At 38.5% G+C, this 19,569-nt stretch overlaps 1 pseudogene; it reads right to left on the bottom strand.

The window, feature by feature from the left end:
- Positions 1-19,195: 19,195 nt before the first annotated feature.
- LOC115802674 (5S ribosomal RNA) lies at positions 19,196-19,314 on the bottom strand (annotated as a pseudogene).
- Positions 19,315-19,569: the final 255 nt, after the last annotated feature.

Raw genomic sequence — 19,569 nt, 5'->3', positions numbered from 1 at the left:
CTTCATGATCTGTGTTTATTCATTGTCCCTGCTGGTGTTTAAATATTCTTACCCCCTATATGACAAACCTGCTTTTCATCTTTTGAACACACAATTATGATGCTGAGTTAAGATAATTTCCTGTGTACAGAGTGTTTATTAAGAAATCCCAAGTATCTGAACATTTTCAGCACAGAACAAATATCCTTGTTTTGGCTTAATGAAATTAGTCCAGCATGCTCTACTTCCTGGAGTTATCAGGTTATCTGTAAAGCAGCTCCCTTACAGATTTCGATGAGTCCTGACCTTGAATTCCCTAAGAGACGGCAGGGAAATACTTCTACATTATTGCCTGAAGCTAATTTATTCATTACATTGAGTAAGGTCCACTTGGTCATCCATCCACTCTCCATGGACCTCTCCATCCTCTTCCTTCATAATCAGACTTTGGACTCCATGCTAGCTGATGACCATTCAAGTTCTTGACTTTGGTGCATGGATATGGATCAACTTTAGCTCTTCTTGCTCTCCTACCACTCTCCCAGCCAATAACTCACCAACATTATGTTGTTTCTTTCTTCAAAACCATTCCAAAAAGTTCTTTTCCATTCATGTCACCATCTGAGTTTTGCAGGTATTTATAATTTATTGAAGAGAATAATGATTCGTCCTAGTATATATCGTCACTGCCTTCAAGTGTTGACAAGCACTTTGGCATTTGATCTTCATGACCCCTCTGAGGTTGAGAATATATTATCATTAAACCTATTTCACAGATAAGGGATTATGAAATCGAGACCCAGAAATTTAAGAAACTTGCTGATAGTTCAGAATCTCTGGCTTCAGAAAAGGTGTCTTTCCACAAACCACTAGAAAAAAAATGAACTTATATGCTTTTTTTGGTTTTACTTTTCAGCTCGAATTTTATTTTAATAGATTTTATTTAATTTTTAATTGGAGAATACAAGGATCAGAGTCAATGTCATACTACATCTCAGTAGATCTCTTGTTTCAGAATCACTCAGATTTGCCAATGCTGGAGACCTCGGACATCTCCTGGCTCAGTCTTCTGACCACTGAAGGAATGCTGTCTGCAAAGAGGGGAAAGTCCATTCCTCCCTTCTCTGTTTGAATGTCCCTAGCTTGGGGAAAACCATTAATCCCTTTACAGTGGGACTCATCCAATGTAGAATGGCTCCATTTCCTTGTGCTTCATTTCTCAGGTGTGACAGAGAACACGTGTACATCTTCTGTTACATGACAGTATTTTGAAGTCATGTAACAGAAATAGAAAAGTGATTTCCTAACAAATATTCCTTGGTTAGATGGCTTACTATAACCAGTTGACAAGTTCAACATTCAAAAAGAATGAATTGTGGGCATCCTGAGGTTGACTGAAGCTATGATTGCCAGGTAAGCTCTTGAGTTTCTCATCAGGCAGCACCAAGAAAAGGCTTTTCAAAAGAAAAATGTATTCTATGGTTGAAGGACTTCCATACTTACTGAATTAAGATGATTATTACAATATTGTATGGTTTCTTAATAACTTAGTGTTAAAGGATTGCACTATTGAAGAAAATGGGTGCTTCTTAGACACTAGGGGTGTATTTCCCACCCACAGTTTTCATTTTGAAAAGCATATGGACCTCACAAGCCCTCACTAAGAAGAGGCAGTGAACTTGTCAGGAAGTTAGAGTCTGTGAAAAATCTTATTATCACACTCAGGCTGATACAGAGACCTGGGAAGATGACTCAGCTTTGCCACAGTCTTACAGAGTTAAATTCAGGGCTTTGCTGTATACAGTATACCATGTAGCTGTCTTCCTTTTATCTAGGAAACATCACTAATTCTATTGTTACTCCCAGTTTCATAACACAAATGGTGCTGTTCCTAGTGGATGCTGTATCACACATTATACATGAATGGGGACACACAGGTACATGTAGGTAATGTCCAGAAAGCTAATCTAAATAGCTCTCCCAGAGACATACTACATCAATCCAATCCTAAAGATACATAAGGGTGATTAAAGACATCAGCAACCAAGTAAAGCTAATGTAACTGACCACATGCTCCCTGGCCTTGTATCACCTCAACATTCACAGTGAGGAGTGGTCCAAGCCCACGTAGGGCTCAGCCTGCACCTGGGCCCTGGGATCATTTTCCATACCACTTTATTAAGGAAATGGATGTGACTTACTTTTTTTTTTTCTTCACATGGACAATAAATTATGTATATTATTACACATCACAATTAAGTTTAAAAAAAGAGCATCCATCATTTACTTAGCAAATATTATGCCTCAGGTATTGAATTAGGTAATGTGAATTTATTTTTTTGTTTATTTAACAATCACAACAGTCCTATGCTATCCATATGCTTTTACATATGGCATGGATATAGAGCTGAAATCACAAATTTATTGATAAAACACAAATTTGTTTCCTTCAACTCATTTAGACACTAACTATAAACCCTCACCTTGATAGTTTGGTGACAAAGTCAATTTTAAATACTGTTGATATCATTTTTCTTCCCTAGGGTCGCATAATAACACCTATAGCTTAGGTAATATTATACTAGGAAGGTAGAGGGAAAATACATGTTTTTCAGGACATCATGGTCATCTTACTGTGTAAAAGATACTGAAGAAGTATGAAGGAATTGATCCTTACAGAAGTATGGGTAAGGCTAAGGAAGCAAGCAAGAGATGGAGAGGCACTCAGAGATCATCAGGAGAGGGGAGAACCAAGCATCCTGCGGGCCTATCTCTTCCTGGAGGTAAGCCAAGGAAATATGATCCAAGTCTTCAAATTCACTGAACAAAAGAAATTTTGCCTCTCCTAGGCTTATGAAAACATCACCATCACCAGTAAAAACACATACACAAAATCAAAATACCAAATTCCCTCTCATTTCATCCAGGTTCAATGAACGTAAATTCTTTAATTGGAATCTTTAAAAAACAAATGAGGTACAGTCTATTTCTCTGGACTCCATTTCTTCTTTAGGTCCTGCTGCCCAAATGTCCCCTAGTGCAGTAAGCAAGAGGACCTCAGCTGAAGGGAAAGCAAAGTACAGGTAGAAGGAATACAGAGTGATATATTAAGTTATCCATGAGGCACATGCAGAATTGTGAATTTTATGAAAGATATTAAGAAGAAAAGAAAGTTGTGTGTCATTAATTGCAGAAGAATTCATTAAGGTCATACTGGGTGATTGATCCTCAGAATATATTATTATTATTATTTTAACATCCTTATTGGAGTATAATTGCTTTACAATGGTGTGTTAGTTTCTGCTGTATAACAAAGTGAATCAGCTATACATACATCCCCATATCCCCTCCCTCTGGCGTCTCCCTCCCACCCTTCTTATCCCACATCTCTAGGTGGTCACAAAGCACCGAGCTGATCTCCCTGTGCTATGGGGCTGTTTCCTGCCAGCTATCTATTTTACATTTGGTAGTGTATATATGTCCATGCCACTCTCTTACTTTGTCCCAGCTTACAATTCCCATCCCCGTGTCTCAAGTCCATTCTCTACATCTGGGTCTTTATTCCTGTCCTGTCCCTAGGTTCTTCAGAAACTTTTTTTTTTTTTTTTTAGATTCCGTATATATGTGTTAGCATATGGTATTTGTTTTTCCCTTGCTGACTTGCTTCACTCTGAATGACAGACTCTAAGTCCATCCACCTCATTACAAATAACTAAATTTCGTTTCATTTTATGGTTGGATAACATTCCATTGTATATATCTGTCACACCTTCTTTACCCATTCATCTGTCAATGGACACTTAGGTTGCTTCCATGTCCAGGCTATTGTAAATGAAGTTGCAATGAACACTGTGGTACATGACTCTTTGAATTATGATTTTCTAAGGGTATATGCCCAGTAGTGGGATTGCTGGGTCATATGATAGTTCTATTTTTAGCTTTTTAAGGAACCTCCATACTGTTCTCCATAGTGGATGTATCAATTTACATTCCCACCAACAGTGCAAGAGTGGTCCATTTTCACCACACCCTGTCCAACATTTATTGTTTAAAGATTTTTTGATGATGGCCATTCTGACAGATGTGAGGTGAAACCACATTGTAGTTTTGATTTGCATTTCTCTAATGATTAGTGATGTTGAGCATCCTTTCATTTGCTTGTTGGCAATCTGTACATCTTTGGAGAAATGTCTTTTTACGTCTTCTGCCCATTTTTGGATTGGGTTGGTTTTTTTTTGATATTGAGTTGCATGAGCTGCTTGTAAATTTTGGAGTTAAGTCATTTGTCACTTGCTTCATTTGCAAATATTTTCTCCCATTCGGAGGGTTGTCTTTTTGTCTTGTTTATGTTTTCCTTTGCTGTGCAAAAGCTTTTAAGTTTCATTAGGTCCCAGTTGTTTATTTTTGTTTTTATTTCCTTTTCTGTAGGAGGTGGGGCAAAAAGGATCTTGCTGTGATTTATGTTATAGAGTGTTCTGCCTAAGTTTTCCTTTAAGAGTTTTATAGTGTCTGGACTTACATTTAGGTCTTTAATCCATTTTGAGTTTATTTTTGTATATGGTGTTAGGGAGTGTTCTAAATTCAATCTTTTACCTGTAGCTGTCCACTTTTCCCACACTATTTATTGAAGAGGCTGTCTTTTCTCCATTGTATATTCTTTCCCCCTTTGTCAAAGATATGGTGACCATAAGTGCATGGGTTTATCTCTGAGCTTTCTATCCTGTTCCATTGATCTATATTTCTGTTTTTGTGCCAGTACCATACTGTCTTGATTACTGCAGCTTTGTAGTATTGTCTGAAATCCAGGAGCCTAATTCCTCCAGCTCCGTTTTTCTTTCTCAAGATTGCTTTGGCTATTCAGAGTCTTTTGTTATTCCACAAAAATTGTGAAATTTTTTGTTCTAGCTCTGTGAAAAATGCTATTGGTAGTTTGATAGGGATTGCATTGAATATGTTGATTGCTTTGAGTAGTATAGTCATTTTCACAATGTTGATTCTTCCATCCAAGTACATAGTATATCTATCCATCTGTTTGTATCATCTTTAATTCCTTTCATCAGTGTCTTATAGTTTTCTGCCTACAGGTCTTTTGTCTCCTTAGGTAGGTTTATTCCTAGGTATTTTATTCTTTTTGTTGCAATGGTAAATGGAAGTGTTTCCTTCATTTCTCTTTCAGATTTTTCATCATTAGTGTATAGGAATGCAAGAGATTTCTGTGCATTAATTTTGTATCCTGCTAGTTTACCAGATTCATTGATTAGTTCTAGTAATATTCTGGTGACATATTTAGGATTCTCTATGTATAGTATCATGTCATCTGCAAACACGGACAGCTTTACTTCTTTTTTTCCGATTTGGATTTTGTTGAGGATTTTTGCATCCATGTTCATCAGTGATGTTGGCCTGTAGTTTTCTTTCTTTGTGACATCTTTGTCCGGTTTTGGTATCAGGGTGCTGGTGGCCTTGTAGAATGAGTTTGGGAGTGTTCCTCCCTCTGTTATATTTTGGAAGTGTTTGAGAAGGATAGGTGTTAGCTCTTCTCTAAATGTTTGATAGAATTCTCCTGTGAAGCCATCTGGTACTGGGCTTTTGTTTGTTGGAAGATTTTTAACCACAGTCTCAATTTCAGTGCTTGTGATTGGTCTGTTTATATTTTCTATTTCTTCCTGGTTTAGTCTTGGAAGGTTGTGCTTTTCTAAGAATTTTTTCATTTCTTCCAGGTTGTCCATTTTTTGACATATAGTTGCTTATAGTAATCTCTCACGATCCTTTGTATTTCTGCAATGCCAGTTGTTACTTCTCATTTTTCATTTCTAATTCTATTGATCAGAGTCTTGTCCCTTTTTTTCTTGATGAGTCTTGTTAATGGTTTATCAATTTTTTTATCTTCTCAAAGAACAAGTTTTTAGTTTTGTTGATCTTTGCTATTGTTTCCTTCACTTCTTTTTCATTTATTTCTGACCTGATCTTTATGGTTTCTTTCCTTCTGCTAACTTTGGTTTTTTTTTTGCTCTTCTTTCTCTAATTGCTTTAGGTGTAAGGTTAGGTTGTTTATTTGAGATGTTTCTTGTTTCTTGAGGTAGAATTCTATTGCTATAAACGTCCCTCTTAGAACTGGTTTTGCTGCATCCCATAGGTTTTGTGTCATTGTGTTTTCATTGTCAGTTTTTTCTAGGTATTTTTTGACTTCCTCTTTGAGTTCTCCAGTGATCTCTTGGCTCTTTAGTAGTATCTTGTTTAGCATCCATGTGTTTGTACTTTTCACAGATTTTTTTTCCCTGTAATTGATATCTAGTCTCATAGTGTTGTGGTCAGAAAAGGTACTTGATATGATTTCAATTTTCTTAAATCTACCAAGGCTTGATCTGTGACCCAAGATATGATCTCTCCTGGAGAATGTTCTATGAGCACATGAGAAGAAAGTGTTTTCTGTTGTTTTTGGATGGAATGTCCTATAAAGATCAATTAAGTCCATCTTGTTTAATATATCATTTAAAGACTGTGCTTCCGGGCTTCCCTGGTGGCGCAGTGGTTGAGAGTCTGCCTGCCAATGCAGGGGACACGGGTTCGTGCCCCGGTCCGGGAAGATCCCACATGCTGCAGAGCGGCTGGGCCTGTGAGTCATGGCCGCTGAGCCTGCATGTCCAGAGCCTGTGCTACGTAATGGGAGAGGCCACAACAGTGAGAGGCCCACGTACCGTAAAAAAAAAAAAAAAAAAAAAATACTGTGCTTCCTTTTTTATTTTCATTTTGGATGGTCTCTCCATTGGTGAAAGTGGGGTGTTAAAGTTCCTTACTATCACTGTGTTACTGTCGACTTCCACTTTTATGGCTGTTAGCATTTGCTTTATGTATTGAGGTGCTCCTAGGTTGGGTGCATCAATATTTATAATTGTTATATCTTCTTTTTGGATGGAGCCCTTGATCATTATGTAGTGTCCTTCTTTGTCTCTTGTAACAGTCTTTATTTTAAAGTCTATTTGTCTTATATGAGAATTGCTACTCCAGCTTTCTTTTGATTTCCATTTGCATGGAATATCTTTTTCCATCCCCTTACTTTCAGTGTATATGTGTCCCTAGGTCTGAAGTTGGTCTCTAGTAGACAACATATATATGGTGTTGTATCCATTCTGCCAGTCTATGTCTTCTCATTAGAGCATTTAATTCATTTACATTTAAGGTTGTTATCGATATGTATGTTCCTATTACCATTTTCTTAATTGTTTTGTGTTGATTATAGTAGGTCTTTTCCTTCTCTGTGTTTCCTGCCTAGAGAAGTTCCTTTAGCATTTGTTGTTGAGCTGGTTTGGTGGTGCTGAATTCTCTTAGGCTTTGCTTGTCTTTAAAATTTCAATTTCTCTGTCGAATCTGAATGATTTCCTTGCTGGGTAGAGTTACCTTGGTTGTAGGTTTTTCCTTTTCATCACTTTAAATGTGTCTTGCCACTTCCTTCTGGCTTGCAGAGTTTCTGCTGAAAGATCAGCTGTTAAACTTATGGCAATTCCCTTGTATGCAATTTGCTGTTTTTCCCTTGCTGCTTTTAATGTTCTTTGTTTGTATTTAATTTTTGATAGTTAGATTAATATGTGTCTTGCAGTGTTTCTCCTTGGATTTATCCTATATGGGACTCTCTGTGCTTCCTGGACTTGATTGACTATTTCCTTTTCTATACCAGGGAAGTTTTCAACTATAAGCTCTTCAAATATTTTCTCTTTCTTTTATTTTTTTTTTTCTATTCTTCTTCTGGCATGCCTATAATTTAAATGTTGGTGCATTGAATATTGTCACAGAGGTCTCTGTGATTGTCCTCAATTCTTTTCATTCTTTTTCTTTGTTCTGCTTTGCTGTAGTTATTTCCACTATTTTATCTTCCAGGTCACTTATCCGTTCTTCTGCCTCAGTTATTCTGCTATTGATTCCTTCTAGGGAATATTTAATTTCATTAATTGTGTTGTTCATCATTGTTTGTTTGGTTTTTAGTTCTTTAGGCCCTTGTTAAAGGTTTCTTGTATTTTCTCAATTCTATTTCCAAGTTTTGGATCATCTTTAATATAATTATCCTGAATTTTTTCTCAGGTAGATGCCTATTTCCTCTTCATTTGTTTGGTCTGGTGGGTTGTCCCTTGCTCCTTCATCTGCTGTGTTTTTCTCTGTCTTCTCATTTTGCTTAACTTACTGTGTTTGGGGTCTCCTTTTCGCAGGCAACAGGTTTGTAGTTCCCGTTGTTTTTGGTGTCTGTCCCCAGTGACTACAGTTGGTTCAGTGGGTTGTGTAGGCTTCCTGGTCGAGGGGACCTGTGCCTGTGTTCTGGTGGATGAGGCTGGATCTTGTCTTTCTAGTGGGCAGGACCACATTTGGTGGTGTGTTTTGGGGTGTCTGTGAACTTATTATAATTTTAAGCCAACTTTCTGCTAATGGGTGAGGTTGTGTTCCTGTCTTGCTAGTTGTGTGGCGTAGGGTGTCTAGCACTGTAGCTTGCTGGTGGTTGAGTGGAGCTGGGTCTTAGCATTGAGATGGAGATCTCTGGGAGAGTTTTCATCATTTGATATTATGTGGAGCTGGGAGGTTTCTTTTGGACCAATGCCCTGAACCCAGCTCTCCCACCTCAGAGGCTCAGGCCTGACACCTGACCAGAGCACCAATACCCTGTCAGCCAGAGAGCTCAGAAGAAAAGGGATAAAAAGAAGGAAAGAAAGAAAATAATAATAAAATAAAATAAAGTTATTAAAATAAAAATCTATTATTAAAAATAAAAATAATAAAAAATCATAAAAGAAAGAAAGAAAGGAGAGCAACCAAACCAAAAAACAAATCCAGCAATGATAACAAGTGCTAAAAACTATTAAAATAAATAAATAAATAGATAAAATGGAGAGACCGAGCCTTAGAACAAAAGGTAAAAGCAAAGCCATGCAGACAAAATCACCCAAAGAAGCATACACATACACCCACAGAAAGAGAAAAATGAAAAAAATATATGTATATATAAATAAAAAAGGAAGAGAGCAGCCAAATCAATAAACAAATCTAAACAAAACTTTAAATGCTAAACTAAGATAAACATAAAATCAGAAACAAATTAGATGCAGAAAGCAAACCCCAAGTCTACAGTTGCTCCCAAATCCAGTGCCTCAATTTTGGGATGATTTGCTCTCTATTCAGGTATTCCACACATGTAAGGTACATCAAGTTGATTGTGGAGATTTAATCCGCTGCTCCTGAGGCTGCTGAGAGAGATTTCCCTTTCTCTTCTTTGTTTGCACAGCTCCCGGGGCTCAGCTTTGGATTTGGCCCCGCCTCTGCATGTAGGTCGCCTGAGGGCATCTGTTCCCTCTGCTCAGACAGGACGGGGTTAAAGGAGCCGCTGATTAGGGAGCTCTGGCTCACTCAAGCCAGGGTGAGGGAGGGGCACGGGATGCAGGGCGAGCCTGCAGCAGCAGACGCCGGTATGACGTTGTACTAGCCTGAGGCATGCCCTGTGGTCTCCCGGGGAAGGTGTCCCTGGATCACGGGACCCTGGCAGTGGCGGGCTGCACAGGCTCCTGGGAGGGGATGTGTGGATAGTGACCAGTGCTTGCACACAGGCTTCTTTGTGGTTGCAGCAGCCTTAACATCTCATGCCCGTCTCTGGTGTTGGCACTGATAGCCACAGCTCGCATCCGTCTCTGGAGCTCTTCTAGGCAGTGCCCTGAAGCCCCTCTCCTCACGCACCCTGAAACAATTGTATCTTGCCTCTCTGGCAGTTCCAGACTTTTTCCCAGACTCCCTCCTGGCTAGCTGTGGTGCACTGGCCCCGTTCAAGCTGTGTTCAGGCAGCCAACCCCAGTCCTCCCCCTGGGGTCTGACCTCCGAAGCCCAAGCCTCAGGTCCCAGCCCCCACCCGCCCTGGCATTTGAGCAGACAAGCCTCTCAGTCTGGTGAGTGCTGGTTAGCACTGATCCTCTGTGCGGGAATATCTCCACTTTGTCCTCTGCACCCCTATTGCTGCGTTCTCCTCTGTGGCTCTGAAGCTTCCCTCCACCACCCCTGCCTCCGCCAGTGAAGGGGTTTCCTAGTGTGTGGAAACTTTTCCTCCTTTACAGTTCCCTCGCAGAGGGGCAGGCCGCATCCCTATTCTTTTGTCTCTTTTTTTTTTCTTTTTTCTTTTGCCCTCCCAAGGTACATGGGAATTTCTTGCCTTTTGGGAAGTCTGAGGTCTTCTGCCAGCATTCAGTAGGTGTTCTGTAGGAGTTGTTCCACATGTGGATGTATTTCTGATGTATTTATGGGGAGGAAGGTGATCTCCACATCTTACTCCTCTGCCATCTTGAGGGTCTCCTTCAAAATATATTCTTAAACATCATTTCCATTCATCCTCAAAAAGCCCTGTAATACATATACAATCATCTATATTTACAGGGAAGGAACCTAATTTCAGAGATGTTGACTAATGTACAATGTCACATAATTCAACTGTCTGACTCTTTATAGAAAATGAGGCATTCACAATCTCAAGTCACCAGCTTTCATCTAGTATCAAGAAGAAAGACATACTGGAGAGACTGAGAGAAAATACAAATACATCTAGGTATTATCTAATATATATTGGCTAGATTTTTGTAAGTGGATAAACTAAAATGGCTCACCAGGGGAATATAAAAATTGCCTGGACTTGACTACACCAAAACCAGAGCAAATCTAGAGACAGTCTGAAAGACTTCATCCAAAGGCCACCATAGGTGATGACTTTTTAGATGCAACCCTAAAGGCTCACTCCATAGAAGAAATGCTTGTTTAAAAAACTTCATTAAATGATAAACTTCTGTGAAGACAATACAAAAAGAATGAGAAGATAAACAGAGACTGGAGAAAATTTTTGCAAAAGACACAATGAATAAAGGAATGCTATTCAAAATTTACAAAGAACTCTTAAAGCTCAATAATAAGGAAATGAAAAACCTAGTGAAAAAATCGGTCAAAGGGCTTAGCAGACAACTAAGCAAAGAAGATCTACAGATGACAAGTAAGCATATGAAAAGATGTTCATCAGGGAAATACAAATTAAAACAGCAATGAGACACCACTACACACCTATCAGAATTCCCAAAATCCAAAACACTGACACCAAATGCTGACGATGTGGAGCAGCAGGAACTCTCATTGCTGGTGGGAATGCAAACTGGTGCAGCCATTTTGGAAGACAGTTTGGAAGTTTCTTACAAAACTAAATATAACTAAATAAAAATATGAGCTATCAAGCCACAGAAAGACATGACAGAACCGTAATTGCATATTAGTAAGTGAAAGAAGCTAATCTGAAAAGATACATACTATATGATTCCAACTATATGACATTCTGGAAAAGGCAAATCTATGGAGACGGTTAAAAGATCAGTGGTTGCCAGGGGTTGGGGAGTGGAAGGGTGGAGTACAGAGAACTTTTAGGGGAAGAAACATACTGTGTGATGCCATAATGATGGATACATGCCATCATACAATTGTCCAAATCCACAGATTGTACACCACCAAGAGGGAACTATAATGTGAACTACAGACCTTGTAGATTCTGATGTATCAATGTAGGTTCATAAACTGCAGCAAATATGTCACTCTGGTGCCGGATATTATAATGAGGTAGGCTAAGTATGTATGGGGGCAGGAAGTGTATGGGAAATCTGTGTACCTACCCCTCCATTTTTCTGTGAACTTAAAAGTGCCATAAACACAGAAGGTCAAGGAAAGGAAGCAAGGAAGAAAGAAAGAAAGAAGGAAAGAAAGAAAGATAGGAAGGAAGAATGAAAGAAAGAACGAAAGAAAGAAAAGAGGGAGGAGGGAGGAAGCAAGGGGTAAGGAAGAGAGAGAGGGAGGGAGGGAGGAAAAAAGGGTCAACTGCATTAGCCTGTGTCTGCATTTGAGTCTAGCATCTATTGAATTATTTATTTATCATGAATCAACTTTTCAAAAAAGTTCATTGAGCACCCACTGTGTCCTAAGTTCCTAGGTACCATTTCAGGTAATCAGCATGCAAATATAATGCATCTACCCAGCATCTGTTACAACAGATGCTGTAAAATTTAGTGCCTATTTTCCTTTCAACTTCTACTTAAGTCAAATTCAGCTTCTTAATATATTTTTAAGTCCCAATACAATTGCTGCAATGTCAGCTCCTCATAAAAGTAAATTTAACATGTATAATCAAGTATTAAAAACACATATAAAACACACTCCAACAATATTTCAAGGTGCAAAGTCTCAATAAAAAATTAATTTACAGAGCTTTAATTAAGATGTTACCTTCACTATATACATCCAATCTCATTCTCTCCAGTTAAGATCTATCTATCTTCCTTTTTTAGAAAATATAATGCCACTGTATTAGTCTTGCTCTGCCATAAAAAAACATTATATATATATATCAAGTGGTTAAACAACAGAAACACAGAAATTTATGTTGTCACAGTGCTGGAGACTGGAAGTCCAAGATCAAGGTGCCAGTAGCATTTGTGTCTAGTGACAGTTCTCTCCCCAGATTGCAGGGCTGCCATCTCCCTGTGTCCTCACATGGCAGAGGGAGAAAACTCTACTGTCTCCCTCTTCTCACAAAGGCACCAGCCCTATCACAATAGGGATCCCTTCATTCATTACCTCCTAAAGACCCCTTCTCCAAGTAGAGTTATATATAGAGTTAGAGCTTCAGCATATGAATTTAGGGGGAAACACAATGCATTCCACAGAAACCACAAAGGAGAGGACACCACAGAAGTAGAGGAGATAAAATTTGGGAAGCTAGGAAGCAGGTAGACAAGTCCTATCCAGTTTAGCAGTCAGAGGACAGCACAGCTCTTTGGTGGGGCAAGTGTAGATCCTTTATTTTTACCATAGATGATTAAAGCACTTGCGGTAGAAGCACCAAGAACCTGAAATATGGAGGAACAGTTTCAAGTCATTTCAGAAAAAGGTTGCTAAACGCCTTCACCTGCTACATGTTGCTTGTTGACCATCCTTCCCCCTCCAGCAAATACAAGGCTTGTTCTCTAAAGAAGGTAGTCAGATGACCTCTGTACTTGGGACCCCAGGCACAGGGGAGGGACGAGGTACCCCAGCTAAATCAAAGGACTAAATGTTCATCTATATACGAGTGCTGCACGCAAGTCCTAGACCACTGAAAGCTAGCCCACCACTGTCCAAACAGGAGATTGAAGACTCTTCCTGGAGAACTCACCATGCTGAAAAAGAACAGAGAATCTCCAGCAAAAAGCCTCCCTGATCATCCCAAGTGAAGCTCAGAGACAGGAAACCCTCTTCGCATCCAATGTTCAGAATATTATGTCAGTTTTTCAACTGTTCATTCTTACTCAAGAGAAGACTTTCAAGTTTTTCCAGTATATCAGCATATCCTATTTCTTGGATAACACAAGTATAAAGAAACAGGATAAAAATCTAGACACATGAAGGAAATGAAAAACTACAGGAAGAAAAATTTGAAAACTATAATAGCAGGATTTTTTAAAAAGATAACTCTCTAAGAACAACAAAGAAAACCTTTGAAAATTAAAGCCATGATAAAAAATAAAGTAAAAGTTAAATCAAAAGAAGATGTGGAAAATAAGGTTGATGTATTATCTCAGAAAATAAAGCAAAAAGTAAAAGAGGTGATAAAGACATGGGAAATTTTTTCAAGTGAAGAAAGAAAGGGTAAACACATGAACACCAGCTTTCAAATAATAAGACAAAAGAGAAGATACATTTTGATGAATAATTCAAAACAATGTCCCAGGACTTAATGAAACCACACTCCTCCTCGGGTGGGACTTGAACTCACAGCTGGGAACCCACCCACACCTCAGATTGGGTTTGAACCCACGATCCCTGACTAGGTACTCGAACCCACTGTCTTTTGATTGAAACCACTCACCTGGTGTCAGGACTTACAGAAGCTCAGGTTCTTTTGTTTCATCCCGGAAAGAATTCAGAGTGAGGCAAAGAGGCAGGCAAAGAACAAGTTTATTAGCATAGGATGCTTCTGAGACAAGCTGGCAGGCAAAGGAATGCAGCCCTGAGAACAAAGAGGGCTACACTTTTATAATCAAAGAAAAAGTGTAGAGGGGAGAAGACCACCTTCTTCCTCATTCTTGGGCAGACGTCAAGGCTTACATCATTAGTTCCTCCTTTGGCCCTATATGATCTAAATGGGACTGCCATGGTACTACTTAAACCATATGTATATTAGCAAAAGTGTGGTGACATATACTAAAATATGGTAATTCATCTCAGGTTTCAGTATAATGTCCCCTTTCACCTAGCTTCTTTCCCCTTTCACCTATGTTCCTGTCTTGGCTACATGCAGAAGTGTTATTCTCCAAGGACCATCAATTCCCCAACTTCATGGAACAAGATTCGGAACCCATGTCTGTTGTTTCAGGGATTGGGCTTGAGTGTCCCTGGCACTTGGATGCACTTTGTCTTCCTTCAACGTAGTGCAGATTGTGGCTAATTTACTCTTTTCTTCTCTTGAGCGGTCATTAGCTTACAGTAGTTTCCCAAACTCCCTTAAAATTCCCTTTGTGTTCTTAGTTCCCTAGTGGGGTTTCTAAACTGACTAATTTATTATCCTATCCTATCCCTATCCTTAAGACCTTGGTTAGGCAGATTGAAAGGGTGCACAAAGCATTCAGAATGGACAGTTCAATAGACTGAAATGAAGGCATACCTTTAAGAAATTATATCAGACCCGGGACAAAGAGAAGATCTTTTAGATCTTTAGGATCCTTAGAAGGATCCTTAGATCCTATGGATCCTTAGAAGATCCATAGAGAGAAAAGATTGGACTCATCAACAACAACATGAGGGCAAAAAGCAGTGCCTTCAAATTTCTGAAGACAGATAACTTCCTACCTGTAACTGTATTCCCAACCAAAGTATCAGTCAAGGGAGAGTAAAATAAGGCATGTTCAGATGGACGAGATCTCCAAAAATGCGCTTACCTTGCATCAAGATGCTCCTGGAGTGTATGTGCCATGGAAAGAAGGAGGAATGCATGGGAAACAGGAAATAGGAGACCAAATAGAGGAGACAAGTAAAGGGGACCCCCAGTGACTGCCATAGAAAGGGACTGGAAATATGTGCAGAAAACTGTGCCTCACTGAGGTGATCAGAAAGGCATAGAGAAATTTAGTGTGTGCTGATGATCTCCATGGTGACAAGCTGATGGGATGATAAGAAAAGATGTATTATCATAGTTAATCCAAAACCTGGTTCTTCTCTTTCACCAAAATGTTAGCAAGAGCTTTCTCTTCCTCATCAACCACAATGCCTCACTTTAGAAATGTAGGTTAATGCATTTTAAGCAATATAGGGAAAAAATGTGCAGAAGAAAATAGAGCATGTTTCATTCCAATAGATTATAAGGATGTTTCCATATTACTTTTTCTCTAATTGAGAGGAGCACACATATCTAAACAATCCCTGAGGCCAGAGGAAACTGATCCTGTAATTTTCCTGCTTGAATCACACCCTTAAATTCAATGTAGGGGTAACTGCAAACTCAAGTTACACAGAATAAGAAGGAAGAAAAGTGAATTCATGACACCAAAATGGGGCTCTGTTGCAGAAAAATAGAGTAATATAGATCAGATGGATTTAAAATATATATATATATATATGTGTATATAATGTGAGAACATATTCACAAAAAGTGGAAAGCCTAAATACACCAATAATTAGAATTTGGAAATGTTATTTAAACATATATAAATATTCCAAAATAGACACTATCCTAGATAGTTTCATGAGTGAGTTAATTTAGATGTTAGAGGAGCACAAAAAATTGCTTAAACATTTGCAGAAAAAACATACGTGATTAATACATTAAACCTTAATCTAAATACATTGTGGATGGATTAAATAGATATTGTTAAAATAAATTATTGAAATAAATTATAGAAAAGCTACATGAAATATGACATGTGAAGGTGCAATGTACTATCCATGGTAATGTTTTAATGGAAATGTCTCTGTGAGCAAAATTTGAAGACTGGAAACATCCTAAAAGCATTTTGATCATGGAAGCCACAAGAATGCAGGCAAGATAACCCTTGTTTGTGTTTGGGGAAGGACACCATCTCTAATTTAAAGATGATAATAAACTAAGGAAGGTATTTTTTAAATTTATTTTTATTTATTTTATTTTCTTCCAGTTTTATTGAGATATAATTGACATATGGCCCTGTATGTTTAAGGTGTACAGCATAATGATTTGACTTACATACATCACGAAATGATCACCACAATAAGTTTAGTGAACATCCATAATATCATATAGGTACAAAATAAGGAAATTGAAAAAATAGTTTTTCTTGTGATGAGAACTCAGGATTTACTCTCTTAAAAACTCTTATATAGTGCTTCCCTGATGGTGCAGTGGTTGAGAATCTGCCTGCCAATGCAGGGGACACGGGTTCGAGCCCTGGTCTGGAAAGATCCCACATGCCGCGGAGCAACTAGGCCCATGAGCCACAACTACTGAGCCTGTGCGTCTGGAGCCTGTGCTCCACAACAAGAGAGGCTGCGATAGTGAGAGGCCCACGCACCGCAATGAAGAGTGACCCCTGCCTGCCACAACTAGAGAAAGCCCTCACACAGAAATGAAGACCCAACACAGCCAAAAATAAATAAATTAATTAATAAATTAATTTTTAAAAAAACTTTCATATATAACATATAATAGTGTCACCTTCATCTTGTTGTACAATTACATCCCTAGTACTTATTTATCTTATAACTGGCTATATATAGCTTTCAAATAATGCTGCTATGTACATAGGGGTGCATATTTCTTTTCTAATTATTATTTTCATTTTCTTCAGATAAATTCTCATGAGTAGAATTACTGGATCATATGGTAGTTCTATTTTTAGTTTTTGCAGAATCTCCATATTATTTTCCATAATAGTTGCACCAATTTACATTCTCCCCAACAATGCACAAGGATTCCCTTTCTCCACATCCTTGCCAACACCTGTTATTTGTTGTCTTTTGATGATGGTCATTCTGACAGGAGTGATATCTCACGGTGGTTTTGATTTGCATTTCCCTCATGATTAGTGACGTTGAGAATCTTTTCATTTAATTGTTGGCTGTTGGTATGTCTTCCCTAGAGAAATGTCTATTCATATCATCTGCCCAATTTTTAATCCAGTTGTTTGGGGGGAGGGGTTGACATATATTTTCATTATTGTTTATTGTTCTTTGTATATTTTGATTATTAATACCTTATCAAATATTTGCAAATATCTTCTCCCATTCAGTAGGAGGACATTTCATTTTGTTAATAGTTTCCTTTGCAGTGCAAAAGCTCTTTAGTTTGATGTAGCCCCATTTATTTATTTTTGCTTTGGTTTCCCTTGCCTGAGAAGACATCCAAAAAATTAACAAAGACTGATGCCAAGAAAAGGCACTGCCTATGTTTTCTTCTAGCAGTTTTATGGTTTCAAGTCTTATATGTAAGTCTTAATCCACTTGGAATTCATTTTTGTGCATGGTGTGAGAGAGTAGCCCAGTTTGATTCTTTTGCATGTAACTCCAGTCTCCCCAACACTATTTGTTGAAGAGACTGTCTTTTCCCTATTGTATATTATTTCTGCCTTTGTCGTAGTATAATTGCCCCTAGGTGTGGTTCATATCTGTGCTCTGTATTCTGTTCCATTGAGCTATGTGTCTGTTTTTGTACAGTACCATACTGTTTTGATAACTGTAGCTCTATAGTATAGTTTGAAATCAGGAGCAGTTTATTCTCTGACCCCAAGTAAACCTTGGAGGAATGGACATTTGCCTGAAGCTCCTTGACATCTCCTTCTCATTTAGCCCAGTGCTGAGTACCATCAAATGGTCTTACAGACTCAGCTCCTCATCTTCAATTGAGTTTACTCCTGGTGGTAATGGACGAATTCAGTAAGATAAAGCAGGCAAAGTTTCTAAAGGTAATTAGCACACAGTAAATCTCAATAGAGTAGTTATTGCCCTTCACTTCCCTCATCTTCCAGTTACAAATACTTTCCGTTTTAATCCACCCCACAATTAACATGTCAAGACATGAGGCCATAATTTGAGCAGCCAGTTCATTCTGTACAACATATCCAAGAAGGAGATGTCACTAAGAGAAGGAAATAAGTGACCTCAATAAATAACAAAGATGGATGTACCTTCCAAGTGCTAAGCCCTCACCCGGGGAGCAGCCCACAAACTCCAAAGAGCAGTTCATCAACAGGGTTGTCAGACCCAAGCAGAGAGTGCAGGCACTTTCATTCTGCTAGATACTTATGTCTCTGGCTTGTGGTTTGTGTCTTCTTATTTGAACCTATGTTTCTCTATTTGCCTCAGTAGGAAAATCCCTCTCAAATGCTTTTTTCATCACTCAGAGCACCTGTCACATAAAACTAAGAGACAGTCCCTGCATTTCTCTTTCCATCAAATTGAAAATGGAAATTAAAAATGAAGGAATGGTCTGTTTACTCTTTGTTTTCAACTGTTTCACAGAGGTACTATTGTGGGACATAAAATTACGTTTTATTAATATTTTGGCTCTCTTTTATTTTATGAAGTTAATTTTGAATGTCTTGCTTCTAATATTGTATCATGTTACTTAAATACATTTCTGAACTGTGAAGTGTCCATTTATATGTTACTATTTAGTTTTTTATGATAATATTTAATGGATAGTTTAATAATAGGAGATGAAAAAGTTAAGCTGGCTTTTCATAAATACTTAAGAGGTTTGTACTTTTTCAAACTCCTTTAATTGAAAAAAAATCAGCCTATAAACTTCTATGAAAATCCATTTTTCACTCCCGTTAAATTTGGAAAAATTATGAGTTTAATGTGTTTATTTGTGCTAAATGGCATTTTAAAAAATTTTATTTATTTTAGTTTTGGCTGTATTGGGTCTTTGCTGCTGCATGTGGGCTTTTCTCTGGTTGCAGTGAATGGGGGCTACTCCTCACTGCAGTGTGCAGACTACTCATTGCAGTGGCTTCTCTTAATGTGGAGCATGGGTTCTAGGCACACAGGCTTCAGTAGTTGTGGCACACGGGCTCCAGTAGTTGTGGCACACGGGCTCAGTAGTTGTGGCTCACAGGCTTAGCTGCTCTGTGGCATGTGGGATCTTCCCGGACCAGGTCTTGAACCCGTGTTCCTGCATTGGCAGGTGGATTCTTAACTACTGTGCCACCAGGGAAGCCCAAGCCTACAGCACCCAGTATTCCCAGGTGGTCTCCCATCCAAGTACTAACCAGGCTCGACCCTGCTTAGCTTCTGAGATCAGATGAGATCGGGCTCATTCAGGGTGGTATGGCCATAGACTAATTAGCATTTTTATTCAAACATTCCCTTGCTTTCTGGGAAAAAAAAAGACTTTAAAATCTTCAAGAATCAGAAGATGACAAAAATTTTAAAGTTAGGTTACTCGAATAAATTTTTCTAGTAGGCAGTACTCGCTAACATCTGTGTGCTTTGGATATGGCAGACAGTGTGACAATCACTTATTTATACTATTTCATTAAGTCTGTGGGATGAGTAGCAGCATTCTTGTATTCTCAATGTCATTTATGAGGTAAG

This window comes from Delphinapterus leucas, chromosome 9 (assembly GCF_059928025.1).
Source record: "Delphinapterus leucas isolate spDelLeu-1000000601 "Yukka" chromosome 9, BTC_Dleu_Yukka2, whole genome shotgun sequence".
NCBI lineage: Eukaryota > Metazoa > Chordata > Mammalia > Artiodactyla > Monodontidae > Delphinapterus > Delphinapterus leucas.
This window is presented reverse-complemented; position numbering and strand designations above follow the sequence as displayed.